This window comes from Crinia signifera, chromosome 6 (genome assembly GCF_055691185.1).
Source record: "Crinia signifera chromosome 6, ASM5569118v1, whole genome shotgun sequence".
NCBI lineage: Eukaryota > Metazoa > Chordata > Amphibia > Anura > Myobatrachidae > Crinia > Crinia signifera.
In genome coordinates, this window is record NC_139222.1 from 176,136,016 (window position 1) to 176,156,377 (window position 20,362).

The following is a 20,362-nucleotide window of genomic DNA, read 5'->3' on the forward strand; positions in this document are numbered from 1 at the left end:
GTCGTCTTGCCGCACCAGAAATGGCTGCGGGGACCCCTTGTGGGACCCCCAGCCTGTACTCACCACCGATGTCTTCAGACCTGTCAGGGGTGTGCGGCGGCTAGGGGACTTGCTCGCTACAGCGCAATGCTGTGCGGTGACAAGTCCCACGCAGGACTGGATTGTCCTGTAGCAGGGTCAGCTCTGCACCTGAAGAGGTCGGGGACTGACCCTTCCCCTGACACCCACGAAGCAGGACAGCTGTGTGGTCACCACAGCGCCCCAAAATAACAAACTTGAAAATAAATGTGGAAAAAACTCTGGAGCATCCAGAAGCACTGCCTCTCCTGAGGCACATTTTTCAAAACTGACTAGTGGAGGGAGATTGAGGGGAGGAGCCAGTGCACCCACACTGAAAGTTCTTTTATGTGCCTGTCTCTCCTGCGGAGGTCTCAATCCCCATAGTAGTGAAGCCCAGTATCCCATTGGACGGTAGAGAAATATACATGCTCACAGCTTTGTGGGGAGCATGGTCATTAAGGAGAGCAAGGGGGCCGGCTAACCAGCACACAATCCCAGAGGGCCAATCTGCCCCTGCCTTTTACACAGTTTGCCACACTGTAATACCCCTTATACACAGTAGTACACCTTATACACAGTATGCCACACAGTAGTACACTTTATTGTAAGCTACACAGTAGTTTTGACACTAGTCCCGCTTCTAGATGAGACTTAAACAGAGGGGTAGAGGATAGGGCAATAGCAAGTCTCATCTAGCAGCACTGTAGGAGTTTTTGTGTGTAGTGTGTCATTTGTGACAGAGCACCTCCACCACCACAGACTCAGCCCCCAGGGCCGTAACTAGGTGTGTGCCAGTGGTGCCTTGCCCACAGTACAATTGCACTGGGGGCAAACCATCTAGCAGCACCACCCGCGCTGCCGCCCACCACCAATCACCCACCACTAGCTCCCTGATGCTCCTCACAGTTCAGAACCGGATGACAAAAATGTCAAATGTGGTGCCAGCCTCAGAACTTGCAGACTGGAAGCTGCAGATAGCAATTGGCTACTGGACCATGAGCTCGGATTGGCTCACGAGCCTGTGCCATATTGGAAGTATCAACTCAGTTTCTCTTTATGCTCCACTTTTCTCTCCATCTTCTCTCGCTTTCTCTTCCATCTTTAGTAGAAGCGGCGGCGGCGGGATGGACTGGATTACATGGTGAGCAGTACTGGGGGAATACTGCAATAGGCACTACTCTGGGCATTGTGTAAGGGGCACTACTGGTGGCATTGTGTGCAAGGGGCACTACTGGTGGCATTATGTGTAATAGGCACTACTGGTGGCATTATGTGTAATAGGCACTACTGGGGTCCCTGTGTAAGTTGCAATACTGGTGGCATTAGGTGTAAGGGGCACTGTGTATAAGCAGGAGAACTACGGGCATTATGTGTAGCATAATGAAATATGATTATGTGTGGCATTATGTGTAATTGGCATTACAGTGTGTGATGTAAGATGTAATATTCATTATGGTGTGTGGCATAATGTGTAATTGTCATTACAATGTGTGGCATAATGAGTAATATGCATTATGGTATGTGGCATAATACAGTATGTAATAGACAATACATTGTGTGGCCTAATGTGTAATTGCCATTACGGTGTGGCATAATGTGTAATGGACACTGCGGTGTGTGGCATAATGTGTAACTGGCATTAGGGTGTGTAGTAGAATATCTTATAGACATTATGGTGTGTGGTATACTATGTAATGCACATTACGTTGCATTGCATAAAGTGTAATTGATATTACACTGTGTGGCTTTATGGTGTGTGGCATTACAGTGTGTGGTGGAATTGCCAGCACTCAGGAAGCCACTGCCCCACTCCTACAGACCAAGCACCAGGGAGGCACTAACCCTTTTGCTCACATAACCAGCACCCAGTGCAGAATTCCCCACAGCTCCAGCACCTATAGTAGCGGGTGCCGGACGGGTTCCCGACAGTCGGGATTCCGACAGTCATTTACCCGACGTCAGGATCCCAACTGTCAAAATGCCGACAGCCGGGTGCCCGATGGACACCCGCTATTTTCCCTCGTGGGGTCCACGACCCCCATAGTGGGAGAATAGAATAGGTGGCTCGCATAGCGAGCCACCGTGCCCGCAGCGTGGCGAGCGCAGCGTGCCCGCAAGGGGCTTTTTTGCGCTCGCCATGCTGTCTGACTCCGGGCAGTCAGGATCCCGATGTCGGGATAAGGACTGTAGGGATCCCGACTGTCGGAGTCCCATACCACACCCATAGTAGCATCCCCACCACAGGATACGTCACACACACAGATCTGGTACACAGGAGAGACCATCACAAACCCAGCACCCAGGAGAGCACTTCCCCACATACAGAAAGAGCACCTACAGATAGGGCAGGCCTTATGCTTGCTGGCGAATCGCCAGCAGCATGCTGCTGGCGATCCGCCAGCAACACGGCGCGCCATCTGACTGAGACGCGCGTGCGTCCCCCACGCACGTGCGTCTCAGTATCCGGGCGGCCGGCGGGCGAGGCGGACGCAATACTGTCCGCCTCCCGCTCGAGGGGGGCTGGGGGGACCCGAGGAGGCTGTGGGGGGGTGCGGGCGCCCGGTGTGGGCACCGGGCGACCGTCGGAAGGGGACGGCAGCACCGTCGGAAGGGGACGTGCGCGCGCGTCCCCTTCCGACACACAGATGGCGCGGGAGCAGGGAATGGCGATGGCGTCGCCATCGCCATCCCCTGCAAAGATGAGCCCGGCCCCATCTGTATGAGAGCACCCCCCCCCCCCCCTGTTCCCAGCAGCAAGAATAGTACCCACCAGATCCATAAAGGCACCCCTTAACGCGTCGGTGTTGAGGAGGACTACCTGGCATCACTTTTCCTACAAGCTCCTTTTCCATCTTGGGGCAACCATCTTCCCTTAGTAACCCGGGTGAGCGGAGGCATTGTGGATGTAGTGCTGTCTAGGGACCACTCCCTCTTTTCTTCTTTTTATTGATTGTTTTTGCCTAAATAACATTTTTTTTTATGTGCGGTGATTGTTCTTGGAATAAACCTTTCTGTATGACAAAGCCTGGATACATATATCTTACTGATGGTCTGTGGAAATCCAAAAAAAGAAACCTTTCAGTGAAAATAGGGCACCAATTAAAGGTGAGTTTAGAATTCATGGGAACAGGAGTATGTTATGACCTGAAAGATTACTTTATATGCACATAGGGATATTCTCTATTTTTCCTTCGTATGGGTACTTACCTGTGGAGGGACATCCATCTGAAGAAAGTGGAATAGACGTCACTTTTAGAGACAGCGCAACAGCGTCCACTTCTTTGGTTTTGTGTTGGAATGCACCCAGGCATTCCAAACGCTCTAGGGCAGTGGTTCCCAACCTGGGGTACTAGTACCCCTGGGGGTACTCTGCAAACCAGTTGGGGGTACTTGAAAATAATATTGGTAATGGTGGAAGATGACAAAAAGTATTTTGATGACAGAAGAAGACCCATTGCTATGGAGAAGAACCATGTTATGTCACTTATGGTTTGGTTTCCAGCATCATCAGCGGCTCATTGTGCTTTTGCCTGACCAGCAATCCAATGGGAGCTACCCATGCTGCCCTCAGACATCAGCGATCATCTGCCCTGCACTGACACAGGTGGAAGAAGCAGCGGCATTAATCCTACAGGTGTAAGTGGGAACCCTGGAGACATTACACAACCAGCGAGCAGACACGGAAGGGCACGATTCCTGTCTGCTACTCCTTAATATAAGGACATACATAAGGATAGGCATACCGCTTACTTCCACTCCACTCATAAGTACTGTCTATATTTTAAATTGAGAGGAGGGGTACTCATCAATGAAAAGCCTAATCAAGGGGTACGGGAGAGAAAAAAGGTTGGGAACCACTGCTCTAGGCAATAGCCTAGGCTGCTGAAGTCTAGGATCGGCACTGCATAGATTGGTTTGCATAACAAATTAGAGATGTGCTGGTTCGGATTTACTCTGTTCTCAAATCAGCATCGTATTGGCTATCAGCTGTCACATGTTTTGGATAGCCAATACGATCCAGATTTGAGAACGGATTAAAACCTAACCAGCACATCTCTATAATAAAGTCCACCTCATAAATGCTTAGTGGACCAAACAGTCCCAGGTGTAATTCTATCAGTACGAGGTGTTTAAAACAGTCCACTAATATCAGACTGTCCCTACTCTAAACCCTTCTCTCCTGAGTCTGGCATCTTCCCTTTTTCCTCATGAAACCACTACAGATTAACAAGTCTGCAATCTAAAGAACAGGATGCGCCCCATAGTGCAGGAGACTTCTGCCTGACTTTTGGCACCTTTTAGGAGACTCATTTTAGTATGTGCACAAACAATGCAACCTATATATAGGGAATATTCTAATTTCATTAGAACTGCAACTGGACTTTCCACTTTAAACCTACACTGCCCTTATTTAGAGGACTTTTCAGCTTCAAACGGCTTTTATACCACTAAGTATCTCTTTGGATGACACAAATTGCGCTCTGTTGCGAAACCGCATTGCCCATCGAGTGTCACTGACAGAGCCCTGTTTTTGGATGTTAACAAGTAACACAAGCCTCATTTTTTGCTTAAGCTAAGCAAGAATCCATACTTCTTCTGGCCAGCTCTGCCCAAGCCATCCATACACTTCTTCCTCCCTAGTTGTTCTTAGAGAAGCCTCTCTAGAAATCTGCATAACTTTGCTCTAATCCATCTGCCCATTGGCAGATATATAGCAACTAGCAAATGCTTCAAAAGCTAGTAGATGTAGTAACACTTTCTGACAACAGATGGTGACGTAAGCCCACTCTAAGCAAATGCTTTCAAAGCTAGTAGATGTAGTTTCAGTCACTGCCAACAGATGGCAGTGTTTCAGAGCCACGCTGACACTAGACACAATATATATATATATAGACTTCCAGTGGGGTGATGGCACTCTCGGAAATAAGACACACAGACGCAAGTAGTAGTACTACTACTTGCGTCTGTGTGTCTTATTTCCGAGAGTGCCATCACCCCACTGGAAGTCTGCATTTGTGTATATTCGAGTGGCACCCGGAGTTTGTGTATATTTTGGAGAGAAAGCCGATACTCTTTGGACATACATACATATATACACATTATATATATATATATATATATATATATATATATATATATATATATATATATATATATATATATATATATATATATATATATATATATATATATATATATATATATATATTCCTATTGTGGCTGGCGAATCAGCTCCAATAGGCAGGCGGCACTCCAACGGCAGACAGGTACAAAAGTGCAATTTTATTTTCAGTTAGCCATTGCCTACGTTTCAAGACCGAAGTATTTTCATCAGGGCGTGTAGCTGGACACACAGAATGTGCAGTGCAGAAGACTCTTAGTAGGCAATGGCTAACTGAAATTAAAATTGCACTTTTGTACCTGTCTGCCGTTAGAGTGCCGCCTGCTTATTGGAGCTGATTCGCCAGCCACAATAGGACCGTCTACATATTGAAATTGTTCTGGAGGGCACCACGGACTATTATATCCTTCAGCAGCAGTGCCGATCTATACAAGGTCTATATATATATATATATATATATATATATATATATATATATATATATATATATATATATATATATATATATATATATATATATATATATATATATATATATATATATATATATATATATAGATATATATAGAGATAGATAATCTGGCATTAGCATACAGGCATTACATCAGGCTTCTGCCACTCCACAACTACAGCCATTTAGTACGCCACTCAGAATCAGGCTCACAATCTACAGTAGCCAACATTGGTTCCAGAATACCTTAAAAAGGGGGCAGACTAGATGGGCCAAAAGGTTCTTATCTGCCGTCAAATTCTATGTTTCTAAACAGCGAGGATCGCTTGTTTTCTGTGATCCCACCGATTAACCCCTTCGCCGGACGCATTGAATATGGGCCAATATGTCAACAGCAGATATAGCCATGCAAATCTTTGCTACGATACAGCGTGCTGCATCGGGTTGTGACTATTCCCATCCATATGTTGTGACTAATCGCAGCCAGCAATTGATTCCATTAGGAATTAATGTAGCAGTTGCCAAGTCCGAATAGTCACAACCCTGCATGACATGGATTGCAGCAAAGGGGAGCACAGATACAGCTATACTATTCATATATCTGTTTATCCATCTATTTATTCATTTTAAATATCCACATTTTCAATTATGTACTTAAGAGTTAAAATAAAAGGATATACAAATTAATTAAGACTCGGAACTACAATATATGAATGGAGTTAGACATTAGACGTGTTTAATAACTTCGTCCATTCCTTTAGAACATGTTTATAAGGGGGATATAAAAGTATCTCCTTATTAGGGAACACATTGCAGTTTTGTTTGGATTTCTACTTGTTTTACACACACAGTCCTTCCTATAACTGGGGGAATAATATGATAAAGCCACAACATACAACAGCACGAACAGGGCCATCGTCAGGTGCCATGAAACAGGTGCTGTATATGAAATACATGACAAGACTAAAATTCTGCACAGCCTGAAGAAATAAGGAACACTGTGCTCTGCAGCTGAGAGAAGCAAACTTATCTCGTTATCCAGAACTTTGAAACATCAAGCGTACATTCAGGCTGAATATCTTCTGTGTAGATCTGTAAGGTTTACAGTATTCAAACATTCAAGGTTTAATTGGAAAGAGCCAAGATTCTGAAATCTGGCCTGTCATCAAGGAGGAGGCGTGTACCAGTCTTAGCTCATGTCTAGAAATTCTCCATTACCTCAGTTGACTCATTTCCCCCTATAACTGCTACATGAATTGACAGTAACATGATGGACACGGAAGCTCATGAAAAGCCATCTGTTTTATTACAAGCTCCCAAACAGCATTTTCAAGGGGTCCAGAATTTAAAATGTAGATTGTCTAATATGGAGCAGACACGCATACATTACTTCCCCTAATACCACTTTTACACCAGAACTGCCGAGTCACACCCGGGTGTTTAGACCCGGATACGACCAAGCAGTTGTTCCCATTTACACTGATATACCACGCCATTATGCAGGGTTGGCGAAGCTGGGCCCTGAGCCAGCGCTTGGAGATGACATCATCTGACGTATGGCTCCCTTATTGGCGGAAATGGGTCCCCAGGTCGGATGACATGGGTTACCCATTTACACGGCCCCTTACTCTGGTGAAGTCCCGTGTCCGACCGTGAACATTTGCTGGGTCAGACACCTGTTACCCCTTTTACGCCAAGCCCCAGCTCGGAGTGGAGCTGCAATAAACCTGGGTTGAGGCTCTTGTTTATGTGTGTGTCGGACTTGCAACTAGTGGCAGTCTAAATACAGTTTTGGTGAGATTGGTGTGGGTGTGCAATAGCAAACATAGGTGTTTAGGGGGGGTATCTCACTTACGGTTGCTATAACCCTGATGTAAGTTACACACGTTTGCATTGAACACTTGTTTACACAACAACTCATACTGTATAGATTCTAACTTCTGGTTTGCTTCACTACTTCGATGTGCCAGGCCACACTGGGTACTGTCGATGTTCACTATCCGCATAACTGACAGGAAAGCACACATCCAACCGGATTCCAGTAGCATCTGACAAGAGCGCAAAGGGGACAAAGCCGCTGTTGCAGACTTGCATTTCCATTATACTGTGAATAGATTTCACTAAAATGTAACTATCTAAAAAGTAGCATTTTGGAATTGTGTTTACAACTAACTGAAGGCCCAATGTCAACAACATATGGAGACTAAAGATAGTATGCGCTCCAAGTCTATAGAAAAAGCCTACATTTTATGTATTCAGAGCATGCTGTACAAATGTCATAACCTGACCTTGAGACTATATTTTGTGTGTAACTGAGGTGAGGGACTACTTTCCAATTATAGGTACTGGCTGCCAGTGTCGTGTTTCTGTACCACTGCCAGAGAGGGGCTACAAGTGATAGATCCATACAGCTCTGCTTAACCAACGCATCAGAGGTACAATGTAATCACTCCTACACAAATAGCCTACATTTACATGTTCCAAGTACTCCACCACTGCACCACTGAGAGTTTCAAAAGCAAATCAAAATATTCAAACAATTATGGGATACAATTAAACAATTATGGGATGCAGAATTTTGACTACAATAATGGTTAAAATGAATGCAAAATTCTCGAAGCGGACATCAATTGTGGACTAAAGATATTTAACAAATCATGGGTCATCCCAACGTGACATTTAAGGATTAACCCTTTAAGTGCTAATGTTGCTCTGAGAGTCTCAAAATATCCATTAAAAATGCCAGCGACTGTTCTTTTTTTGTGCACAATATTTAAGTAAACTTCAATGAACCGAATTGGCTGTATTTGTATTTATTTATACTAAAAGAACAGTCACTGAGAGCGGCGCTGGCATTTTTAGCAGATAATTTGAGGATCACTCACAGCAATATTGGCACTCAAAGGGTTAAAAAAAACATGTGTAAATGGAAGAAAAGTAGAGCAGTCAGTTTTCCAGGAGGATTTATGTTATCTGAACCTTCTGATATCCTCGCTTCTGAAGCCAAGAAGCCTTATTTATCTATTGGTCAAAAAATATTTGATCTAACCATGTTGTGGTTCTTTTGTTTACTCAGATGGATACGTTTTAGTCTACAGCTCTCTTGGGACAGCTTGTTGACATAGTAATACTGGCTGATTCCAATCAAAACGCTTTGCAAAGCAAATGATCAGCTGGTCCAAATGTTTGCAATGCAGCTCACCCCCACATAACTAGAGATTGGTATAATCTGGATTTGCCAAATTATGGTGCTAGGATTGCTCATATCTGATGTGGTAGAATATATTACCATGAGACTTTGTAGTCCAGTTCATCAGGGTGCTGCCACTTGTCTGTTCTGCTGCAGTTTTCAACAGGGCACAAACATTAAGATGCATCCAGGGTATTAATATAACTTTTCCATGTGTTGAAACATTTCCCAGTAGCTATATCTTTCCTCAGGGATGCTTCTAACCACTCCATTTTAAATACATAATGTAATTTGTTAAGAAAAAGAATAAACGTGAGAGCTATAGGCTGCACCCAATTTTATGAGATGCATTTCTTAGCAATAGCTGATATAATGTTCAAGAGTTTACATACTTTAAAAAATAAATCAGATTTGGAAATGCTTTCGGAATACACTGTGGTACGAAACACTTACGAATGCACAAGACCCACCGATTCTTTTTGGGTGAATATTAAATAATACCAATAGATTAGAATTTAATTTGGGATTATGAAATAATTGAGATATTGATTGGAAATGTATAACCGGACCCCCCATGCCATACAGTGATACTTTATATTCTATTTTAGTTTTGTGTATGAATTTTGTACTGTATGTATAAATTTATTGTAAGGAACTTTTTTCAATGCGCTTCAATAAAAGATTATAAAAAAAAAAAAAAAGAGGATGCATCCAGGGGGATAGTGCAATCAAGTAAATTTGTGCTGTGCCTGTGTGCATGACATCACTATGTTGCACCGCTGGATAGAATTTGAGCAGGCAGTAGAAGGTAAAAAGTGGGCTGGAAATGGAGAGACAAAGGGCAGGAGAGAGGCTGGAGGTGAAGGGACACAGAGGTTGTGCTGGTGTAATGGGGAAGAGCGAGACAGATGCTGGAGAGGCAAAACAGGAACAGTGCATGGCTGGGTGGCAGGAGCAGACAGACATAGGGGTGGGGAGAGGCAGGGGAATGTGGCAGAGAGCCACGAGGAGATGGGTCTGAGGCAGAGAGCCACCAAGGGGATGGGTCTGAGGCAGAGAGCCACCGGAACTTTGCAACACTTATCTTTAACATGGGCGAAGGACAGTTTCACCTACAGTATTTGGGAGTTGAGATTCCTCGCCACTTGTTTGACCTATATTCTTTGAATTATACTCCTGTGGTTGGAAAGAAAATCGGATGAGCTGAATGGCTAGAAAGATTTATCCCTTTCATATCTCTAATGTTTTCCTTTCCCAGATGTATTGGGGGAAATTTACTAAGATGTGAAAAACACTTCACAGGTCATGTTGCTATGGGCAACCAATCACATCCTGTCTACTATCTTCTAGAGGGTGGTAAATAAATAAGAAGTAGCGGTACTTGTGAGTTATACGGGCTGCCGATTTTTTCATCGCGCCCGAAATCGTGGGCATTGCGTCGGTCGTGGCCGTTATAAGGAGCCGCGACGCGATGCCCGCGATTTCCCATAGACAGTAATGTTAAAAGACACGATGGACCCGATTTCCCATAGACAGTAATGTTAAAAGACGCGATGGACCCGATTTCCCATAGACAGCAATGTTAAAATAAAATGACAATGTGAAATTGGCCAATATGGCCATTTCATATTGGATATGTTTGAAAAAAAAATGTTTCATGGCCCCCCACCACCGTTAACGCCACCCCGCTATTGACGCCAACCCGAAGGGTGGCGAGCGCAGCGAGCCCGCGAGGGACGGCGGTACGCGTCCTCCGACCTTTTCATACCCCTACTATCCACGTCGGCGTGGAGTTGAGAATAGAATAGTGTGGCGAGCGCAGCGAGCCACCGAGCCCGAAGCGTGGCGAGCGCAGCGCGCCCCGCGAGGGGACGCGGACACCTGTGAAGCCCGCAAGGGCACGCGGATACCTGTGAAGGTATCCGCTGCGCTCGCCACGCTTCGGGCTCGGTGGCTCGCTGCGCTCGCCACACTATTCTATTCTCAACTCCACGCCGACGTGGATAGTAGGGGTATGAAAAGGTCGGAGGACGCGTACCGCCACGCTTCGGGTTTGCGCCAATAGCGGGGTGGCGTTAACGGTGGTGGGGGGCCATGAAACATTTTTTTTTCAAACATATTGGCCAATTTCACATTGTCATTTTATTTTAACATTGCTGTCTATGGGAAATCGGGTCCATCGTGTCTTTTAACATTACTGTCTATGGGAAATCGCGGGCATCGCGTCGCGGCCCCTTATAACGGCCACGACCGACGCGATGCCCCCGATTCGGGGCTAAATCGCGGGCATCGCGTCGGTCGGGTGTCCTTAAGTTAACTAAACTTAAGGACAAAATCGGCAGCCCGGATAATTCACAAGTACCGAAGTAGCTTCTGATTGGTTGCTTATAGCAACATAACCTGTGAAGTGTATTTCACATCTTAGTAAATTTCACCCATTATCTCATCCAAGCCCTTCCTTTATTTAGAACATTGAGAGATATACAAAATTTGAACAGAATTTTTAGAAAATAAATCCCAAAGTGACGAGACAGAATTAAGCCCCGTACACATGGGGGAGCTGGTGCGGAGAGACGTGCTCAAGCACGGAAAGCTCACCACACATCGCTGCACACGTACGACGCACCCACAAAGTGCACTGAGTGATCTGTGCTAATAGGCAAAATGCTGTGAACTTAACAGGAAAGAGTGTACAAGTACAGTCTTTCCCTGTGGAAACATGCGGGACCGCGCATCACCATCTCTGGTCGGCATACACACAGAGCGATCTAGTCAGATTGCTTAGAAATGGGGCTGAAATCACCCGTATGTATGCCCCTTAAGACTTTTTAAATTGCACCAGCATAGATGGAATGGCTTTCTTGACAAACTCTACAAAAAAGTAGTTATGTTTAGCTATCAGTCTGATTGGATTCATGACCGTGCTAATTGTGCTAGTTTTTGGGATACTCCCACCTGAATTCAAGTAAGTTAGATAGGAAAATGAAAAGCCAGATTCATGATTTTCTGAAAGACGTCTTGGTATCTACAATGTCCAATAGCCATCGATACATCGATTGTGAAGGATGTGGTTTGAGCTAGTTCTGTTTATCAACTAGATCAGACACGGCCAAACTCCAGCTGTTATAAACCAAAAGTCCCATTATGCCTTGCCACAGGTTTGCTATTACTATGCAAGGCATGCTGGGATGTGTAGTTTCACAACAGTTTGGCCATGCCTGAACTAGATGGAAGGGTGGAGGCTGTGAGGGCCCACATTTTATTTTACTTTGGGGGGTGTTCTGTTCAAGATCTAACATTGTGTCTATATTACTGACAATATACAGTACTGTTCTAAATATTAAATATAGTTTGAAATATTATATGTACAAAGTAATCCGTGCACTTCTTATCCACTTTTCAATTGGTGAAATGTACTAGATACTCTGTTGGTTACTTGGATGTCTTTGTATGCAGATATGTATACACTGAATGCTTCAATAAAGCAAAAAAAAAAAAAAACACAGGAACACTGGAAGATCTAAAAATGCCAGCAAGTGTAGTTTTTTACATAGTATTTTGTGAAGTAGGGTGAGAAAATCCACAGTACAGAACATGATCAATGCTCCAGCCATAAACTGAAGAAGGAATGTTGTCCTCTGGAACCAAGTCCAACTACAATTACTTTGTACAATGGATTACAAACTGTAGCCCTCTGTCCTTTATTGTGAAATACATCACACGCTAAGCAGAGACAGGACAAGATGTGATAAGAAAGATGAACTTTCATCCTTAATCTATAAATTGTGTAAATTCTTGGAGAAACCCTGCAAGCTGAACATTGGCACCCAATATATGGCTCTCCCTTACACAAACAAAACCTACATTCTACAGCAAGATTCCTCGATCTGGACAAACGAGATTAAGGGCCCAACCTGATCACAAAGCGGACAAAACCATGTGCGCTGCAGGTGGGGCAAATGTAATATGTGCGGAGAGTTGGATTTGGGTGAGTTATTTTGTTTCTGTGCAGGGTAAATACTGTCTGCTTTAATTTTACACTGCAATTTAGATTTCAGTTTAGACACACCCCACCCAAATATAACACTCTCTGCAAGCTACATCTGCCCCACCTGCTGAGCAACGTGGTATTGTCCATTTTGAGAACAAATTTGTCCTCCACTCAATTAGATCCCAATTACCATTTTTTTTTTTAAATCAGTTTTCCTTGGAGTTAATTCTCCTTAATGTGTACAATTATCTGGAAAATTATGAAAGCGAAAGACTGGCTGATCTTTATCGGTAGCACTACTGTATATGGAGCCTGCATAACACCAACATATCCTGTACTGCAGTACTTAAAAGAGGAACAAAGCAATACAAACTAGTTTAGACATCTGTTACACCAATCCTATAGTTACATTTTGAAAATACATATATGGTTTAGCAAGTACATGGTTGCTGTATGACTCAACATGGTACTAGATATAGAAAGAAATGTGTGTCTTCTAAACAATTGGCATTTTGGACTTTTCCTCCACATCAGCATTTGTGTGTGGTAGGAGGTAGCCAATCACGTAGTACATTTGACACAGTAAATCGCCTGGCCCCAGCAGTAACGAGCCAGTCTTTTGAACAATGAGCCAGTCATTTAAAGAGATTATAATATGGCTCCCCCATGAGCCCCACAATACATCTTTGTGAGCAGAGACTTGTTTTTCTACCGTTTTGTCAAAATGTCCCAGTTTACAACTATACAAAGAAAAAACACACTTCATTTTTAGAACAGTTGCCTGCAAGACTTTAGTAATTCCAATGCTATCTGTGTCCCAAGACATCCCAGCATGGAGAATTAGATTCACAGTAGTAAAAAGCATTATAGGCATATGTATAATGGGGGGTCATTCACATTAAATTTAGTCCCTGGAGAATTTGCAATGTTTATAATAACTTACAGTATGTGCCTGTGCAGGGTCTCTGTGCGAATGGCTAAGGCGACTTGCATAGTAGCCGAGGTGTTTGGTCGGAGCAGTGTGTGCCGGGGGCATGTGGTGACGGAGTCATGAAAACCCATGGGAATGCGGGTGGGCCGATGTTTGCCGGGGGCGGGCGGCTAACCTCATATCACATCTGCTGCCCGCCCTGTCTTTGTCCCGGCACACTGACTTAGTTGCGAGCCCAGAAGAAATCATTCGATGGTCGCCGACCTCGCAGCTACCCAAGTACACCAGAATTAGCCCCAAAATGCACACATACTACTTGTAACAGAGTAAGGGGTCATATGGCGATTTTCTAAGCGATCTGTCTAGATCTCTTATAAATTAAGCACAAATTGCCCCGTGTGTACATCCCATAACGCTGAGGATGCACGGTCCTGCGCATCACCGGCTCAGATATTTATTGTACGCAGGCAAAATCTAGTTAGATTGCCTAGCAAATGCATACAAAACATCAGTTTGCACAGATGGCTTAGCACACATTGCAACGTGTGTGCATAGAATCTAAACAGGAAGTTCAAGGGAAATCGCCTACCCTAGATAGTTCAGCACAAAAGGATAGCATACACCTCAGCGTGTATATGCACTATGAAATGTGCAGACATTACACAGTGCCTATATTCCCTTGTAGAAACAGACAGAGCAAAATATATATGGTTAGCAAAATTATATAGCACTGAAAACACAATACATGTAATTACACAGATACTGTCTGAATGTTAATGCTGGGGGAAAAAAAGAAACAGACAGAAAAGAAATGCGAGAACTAACATGGTTTATACAAGCAAAACAAAATATCTAGCTGCACTGATTGATCTAGTCTGTTATTTATCAGTCTACACTCTGAGTCGCCATAAGCTCAAGTGTTCAAATGTGTCTAATGACACAGCTCTGCAAACATAGATATATTTTATAGAGCCATGTTTTCATCTAGAGACCATCCCCAGCCCCAACCCATACAGTATATGTGACTGGGTCACAGAGTTCTCCACACAATCTAGGTAATGACAATGACAGGTGTATTTTTATAAACAGGGCTAAACATGATGGAATTAGCCTTAAAACTCTCCAAGACAAGAGTGTTCTATGACCGTCACCTGCAATAGTCTGACACACATGTAAACTTGCTGTTAGACATTATACTGCAACTTATTCTGGAAAAAAAAAAAATATATATATATATATATATATATATATATATATATATATATATATATATATATATATATATATATATATATATATATATATACACACACACACACACACACACACACACACACACACACACACACACCATGGAAAAATTAGTTAGCAATGGTTTCCCAAGCCACACTGGTCATATTCTCAGAAGTGCAGTGTGAAGTATCTGAACAGAAGGGCAATTACACAATATAGAAGAGGAGGTGTGATTGCCCAGAAGTCAGGAAAAGCCAGGCATAACAAAACAGGGCCGTAAACTCCAGCGGTTTGTGTTAGGGAACATGTAAGCACAGGCATAACCAGTGATCCGATCACATACACAAAAGTAACCACTTGAAATGTAACATATGCAAAGCAGTGCACAATAGCTGGACATTCACAAAATACACCGGCTAAGAGAAGAACTGACCAATAAGTGTAAATATTACATCTCATTTTGGTTTAGATACATTTTGATAACATACTACTATAGTATGTAGGTAATAACTAGATTATTAGATTGTAAACTCCTCAGAGCAGGGTCTTCTTCCCTCCTGTTGTCAAAGCCTTCTTCTCTTCACATTTCACTCACAGCTCTCCTATACTCAAACACTCAGTGACCATCTTCGTCCGCATACTCATCTCCATCATTGGCCTCAAGCCTCTAGTTGTATGTTGATTGAGTCCTCACTTCTTATATTTAAGCTGTAATGTGTATTGAACTGTGGCGCTCTTTATTTGTACTCTATTTTTGTTATTTATTCAATGTTATGCCAAGTTTTGTCTCCCTGTACTGTTCCTTTGTACGGCGCTGCGAAACACTTGTGGCGCCTTATAAATAAAATAATAATAATAATAATAATAATAATAAATGTGGTCCAGAAATGAGCAGAGTAGCAGTGAGTTTAGAACGATGCTTCTTGTCACACAATACTCACCTCCTACAGTGCAGCTTCCTATTATAAACTTAATACCACTAAAACAGACGCTCTACAGATAAACCTCACCAGATCCCTACACCACCTACAAGCATCCTACAAATATAATTGGCAGACTGATTCTATAAAATACTTGGGCATTCATATTCCCCTGAACACAGCTAACGTATTCAACGTCAATCTCTCCCCTCTACTTAATACTTTGGCCACCCTTTCCAAATCCTGGTTATCATACGACATCTTCTGGATGGGACGTATGGCTGCATTTAAAATGTCCCTGCTCCCTAAGCTGATGTATTTATTTCGCACCATCCCCTACACTTTCCCCAAGAGATCTTTACAACTCGCCACTTCCATCTTGACAAGATATGTCTGGTCAGCCAAACCTCCGACCATGGCCCGCTCCAGGATGTCGCTCCCTAGAGCCTATGGCGGACTGGATCTCCCCAACTTATTTCACTATCAATCAGCATGCCTCCTGGCTCCGATTAAATATTATACTAAGTCTTCCACCCCTATAGCCTGGGTAACAATAGAACAAACTTACTCCCCCTGTATCCCACTATCGGATCTAACCAATGTCCCGAAACATGTCAGACCTCTGCAACTAAACATGTTACCATCCACTAAAGCAACTTTACAAGCTTGGGACTACTTAGTGTCCACCTTACCCGCTCAGACAACTAATATCCCTAGCATATCCATTGATACATTGGCAAAACTAATACCTAACCTCAACTTAAAACTCTGGAGGTCCCGAGGTGTGTCCCACCTAAGAGACATTCTAGATGCCCACTCCTTGCTTCCGTTTGCTACCTTACAATGCCAATTCTGACTGCCCCCATCTGAATGCTTCCACTACCTCCAAATAGCACACTGGTGGAGAGCCTACTTTGCTATGTATTCTCCCTCAGATGCCACATCCCAGATAGTCTTCTCTAGACCACTCTCGAAAAACGAGATATTTCCTTCTGGTATAAAAATTTGATAACTCCCACTGTCTTCTCTAAAGTCGTATCCCCCCCCCCCCATGTGAAATGGGAGGTGGATTTGGGTAGAACATTCACTCTCGCCCAGTGATGTCGGATCTTCCTAACCTCCTACACAATGTCCCGGTGCCTGAACCACACAGAGATGCACATCAAGCTCATAAATAGACTGTATCTAACTCCAGACCGCCTCCACACCTTCTGGTCTTCTTGCTCCAACCAATGCTGGAGGCTGTGCGGCTGCATAGGCAATATATTCCATATTTTCTGGTCTTGCCCTTAACTTCAGAACTACTGATCGGATGTGTTTAACTTAATCTCTATGGTTCTTAAAACCACTACCGGTATAACCCCCGACCCAGCCACAGCTCTATTTCATTTATACCCCCAGGAGGTTTCACCAGAGAACAGATTTGTCTTGGGCCATATACTAATTGCTGCCCGGGCGAATTTAGCCCAGCAATGGAAACAAACTGTCCCCCCTTCAGTCCTTCAGGTTATCCTGAAAACAAATCATCACTTTCTCATGGAATCTGGCTATGCCCCATCTTCATCCTTGCCCTCCTCCCCTCATGTACGCTGGCTGCCTTGGCACATCTATGTTACAGAAGGGGGAAGGTGCTAAATTTTTCCCTCCTGCTTCACTCAACGATCTGCCGCAGTTCAGTCTGAATGAACCCCCCTGAAGCCCAACAATAATAGGCCCTCTCATGTGCTTATATGTGACTAGGTAAACTCTTGCAAATATTAAAGTTTATACTGAACCTTGTACACTGTATATGTTTCTTGTGTACAACAAATTGTTCTGCTATTAATTACTTCATATAATGATCATTCTATGTCCTATATGGATAGGTTTTTCTCTGTTTTTTTTTTTTTTTTGGCTAAATCTGTAATTGGTATTATCTCCCCCCCACCTGTCCCTTCTTTCTTTTTGTACCCCATATTATAAAGCTGTCATAATACAAATTTATTGATAGGAAAAAAAAAGAACTATGCTTCTGCAAAGCTAATAAATCCATAACATTGGGGTAGATGTATGAAGCATAAGGGTGGAGAAGTGAGCCAGAGGAGAAGGGGTCCAAGACAACCAATCAGCTACTCTAATTTTATATTTAGCAAATTATAAGATGGTACTTCAGTGCTGATTGGTTGCCATTAGCAACTTCTTCATTGGCTTACTTCTCCTTCCTTATCACTGCTTCATACAGTACATCTGCCCCCTTATTCATTACTTCTCTTGAGACTCACATACACTAGTATGATTTCACCCAATCCCGAGGGATCTGATCAAGAAATCAGCACAAATGGAATGTGTGGGACATCCCATACAACCCAATGCGTGGTCCCGTGTGCATCAGGTTGAACCCGACAGATTGACCCTGCTGCACATAAAATCTATTGGATCGGGCCCATCAGCAGAACATCTATGCACCTATGTGCAGAGGCGAGCAGCAGCGGATGCCACAAGGCGGGCAGCGGCAGGTGCTGAGCATCGGTGAGTGGCAGCAAAATGTAAAAAATATTTTTTTTTTTTAAATTCTGCTGCCGCTTCCCACCCCGCTGTCAGCTGCCCGGAACTCGCTCCACGGCTCTCCTGCCCCCCGCCGCTTTTGCAGCTTCCCGGGGGTTTTAAATGCAATTTATTGCATGTAAAAATGGCACATCAAGTGGTAAAACTAAAGTGAGCCTCAAGGGGAGCTGCCGGGGGAGCTCAAGGGCAATTTGGTATGGCTTGTCTTTAGTCGGACTAGTGCAGAGGTTCTCAAACTGTGGGTCCTGACCCCAGAGTGGGTCCAGACCTTTTCAGAATGGGGTCGCGACTCCATGTTGATGACCATCAGTTGACTTTTCTAATCTCAGTCAGTGATTGTGGAGTCTAAAATATCTTTTGGGAGAGGCGGGGTCACGCTGGCGTGCACGTGAGGGAGGAAGGCTTGTCCCTCCGGAGGAATGGCGCAGAGATGAGAGCCTGAATTCTCTCCCCTGATCTACCCCCCACGGAGTACTGGCGGGCCAAACACAGAGTGGCTGGGATAACTTATTGAGAGAGTTGGTGCGGCGTGGAGCGCCTGAGGAAGGAGACGCAAGGCCCTGCTGACGAGCGTGTGACATCATCTCCCGGTGACGGGGATACAGCGGCGAGGTCTCGTGGACATAGCGGGTGTGCCGGGAGCGTGCAGCTGGGGAGACGCGGTGGTATCCTGAGCGGGAGTTAAGCCGGGATTGATCCTGGTGTTCGCTGCTACCCAGCGACTGTATGGGACTTCAACTCCCGGAGACCGGGATATAGCGGTGGGATCGTGTGCAAGCTGTGGCTGAACCGGGTGCTGGCAGCCGGGTGGACGCGGCAGTGTCCCGCACGAAAACTAAGTTGGATCAGCCCAGACGTTATTAACTAACCCAGCGAGTGTGAATTACAGAGGAAAGCGCAGAGCACCCGGACAGTAAGATATAACTGCCATATTACGCTTCACAAGACTCTGTAAGTAAGATTGCTTTGATATACCACACTATTTGTTCTGATGCCCGCTGCGAAGTCATAGAGCAGGACTTCAGTGCCGACCGTTGTTTGGTCTGCTTACTTAAGACTCTCTAAGTTTATTTGATTATAAATCTAAGATCGCTCCCAGCGTTTGGTCGACATCAGTCCTTAAAACATGGGGAAGTCGACACAGAGTGCAGCGGCCGCCAAATTAGAGAAATTCGCCCGGTCACAGACCAATGCTCCTTCATCCTCTAGAGAAAACACCCCTTTGAGTACTCCTACTAAAACCAGCACAAATCCTCAACCCCAAGAGGTGACGTTGTCACAAGTGTTAGAAGCTATTAATGCATGCGAATCCAGATTGTCGGAGCAAATCCATAGCTTGCAATCAGATGTTATGCTTCTAAGAGACGATGCGCAAAAGACCCGCGATAGAGTCTCAGAAGCTGAAGCCAGGATTTCAAATACGGAAGATGCTATTCTTCCTATGCAAAATCAAATTAAAAGTCTAACGGCCCAAATATCCGAGTTAAACTCAAAAGTAGTAGATATGGAAGGGCGTTCTCGTCGGAATAACATCAGATTTGTGGGATTCGAGGAGAAGATTGAAGGAAATCACCCTGAAAAATTTATTGAGGACTGGGTAACTAAATGTGTTGGCAGAGAAGCGCTGTCCCCATTATTCTCTATTGAAAGAGCCCACCGGGTCCCTGCCAGGCCCCCAATACCAGGTGGTCCCCCGCGAATCTTGATAGTGAGGGTGTTGCTGTCGAAAGATAGAGATACCATTCTGCGTCTCGACAGAAATAATGGGGTACTTTCCTATAATGAAAAAAAGATATCTGCCTTCCCTGATCTCCCACTTGATGTCAGAAAGGAGAGAGCAGAATTCCGTGATGTGAAAGAAAGGCTAAGAATGTTAAACATCAAGTACTCAATGTTATATCCAGCTAAATTGCGGGTGGT

General features: G+C 44.2%; 1 protein-coding gene across 2 annotated transcripts in view; it reads right to left on the minus strand.

Moving 5' to 3' along the window:
• Nucleotides 1–20,362, minus strand: part of PRKCA (protein kinase C alpha) — a 318,854-nt gene that overhangs the window by 261,193 nt on the left and 37,299 nt on the right. The window lies entirely within an intron of this gene.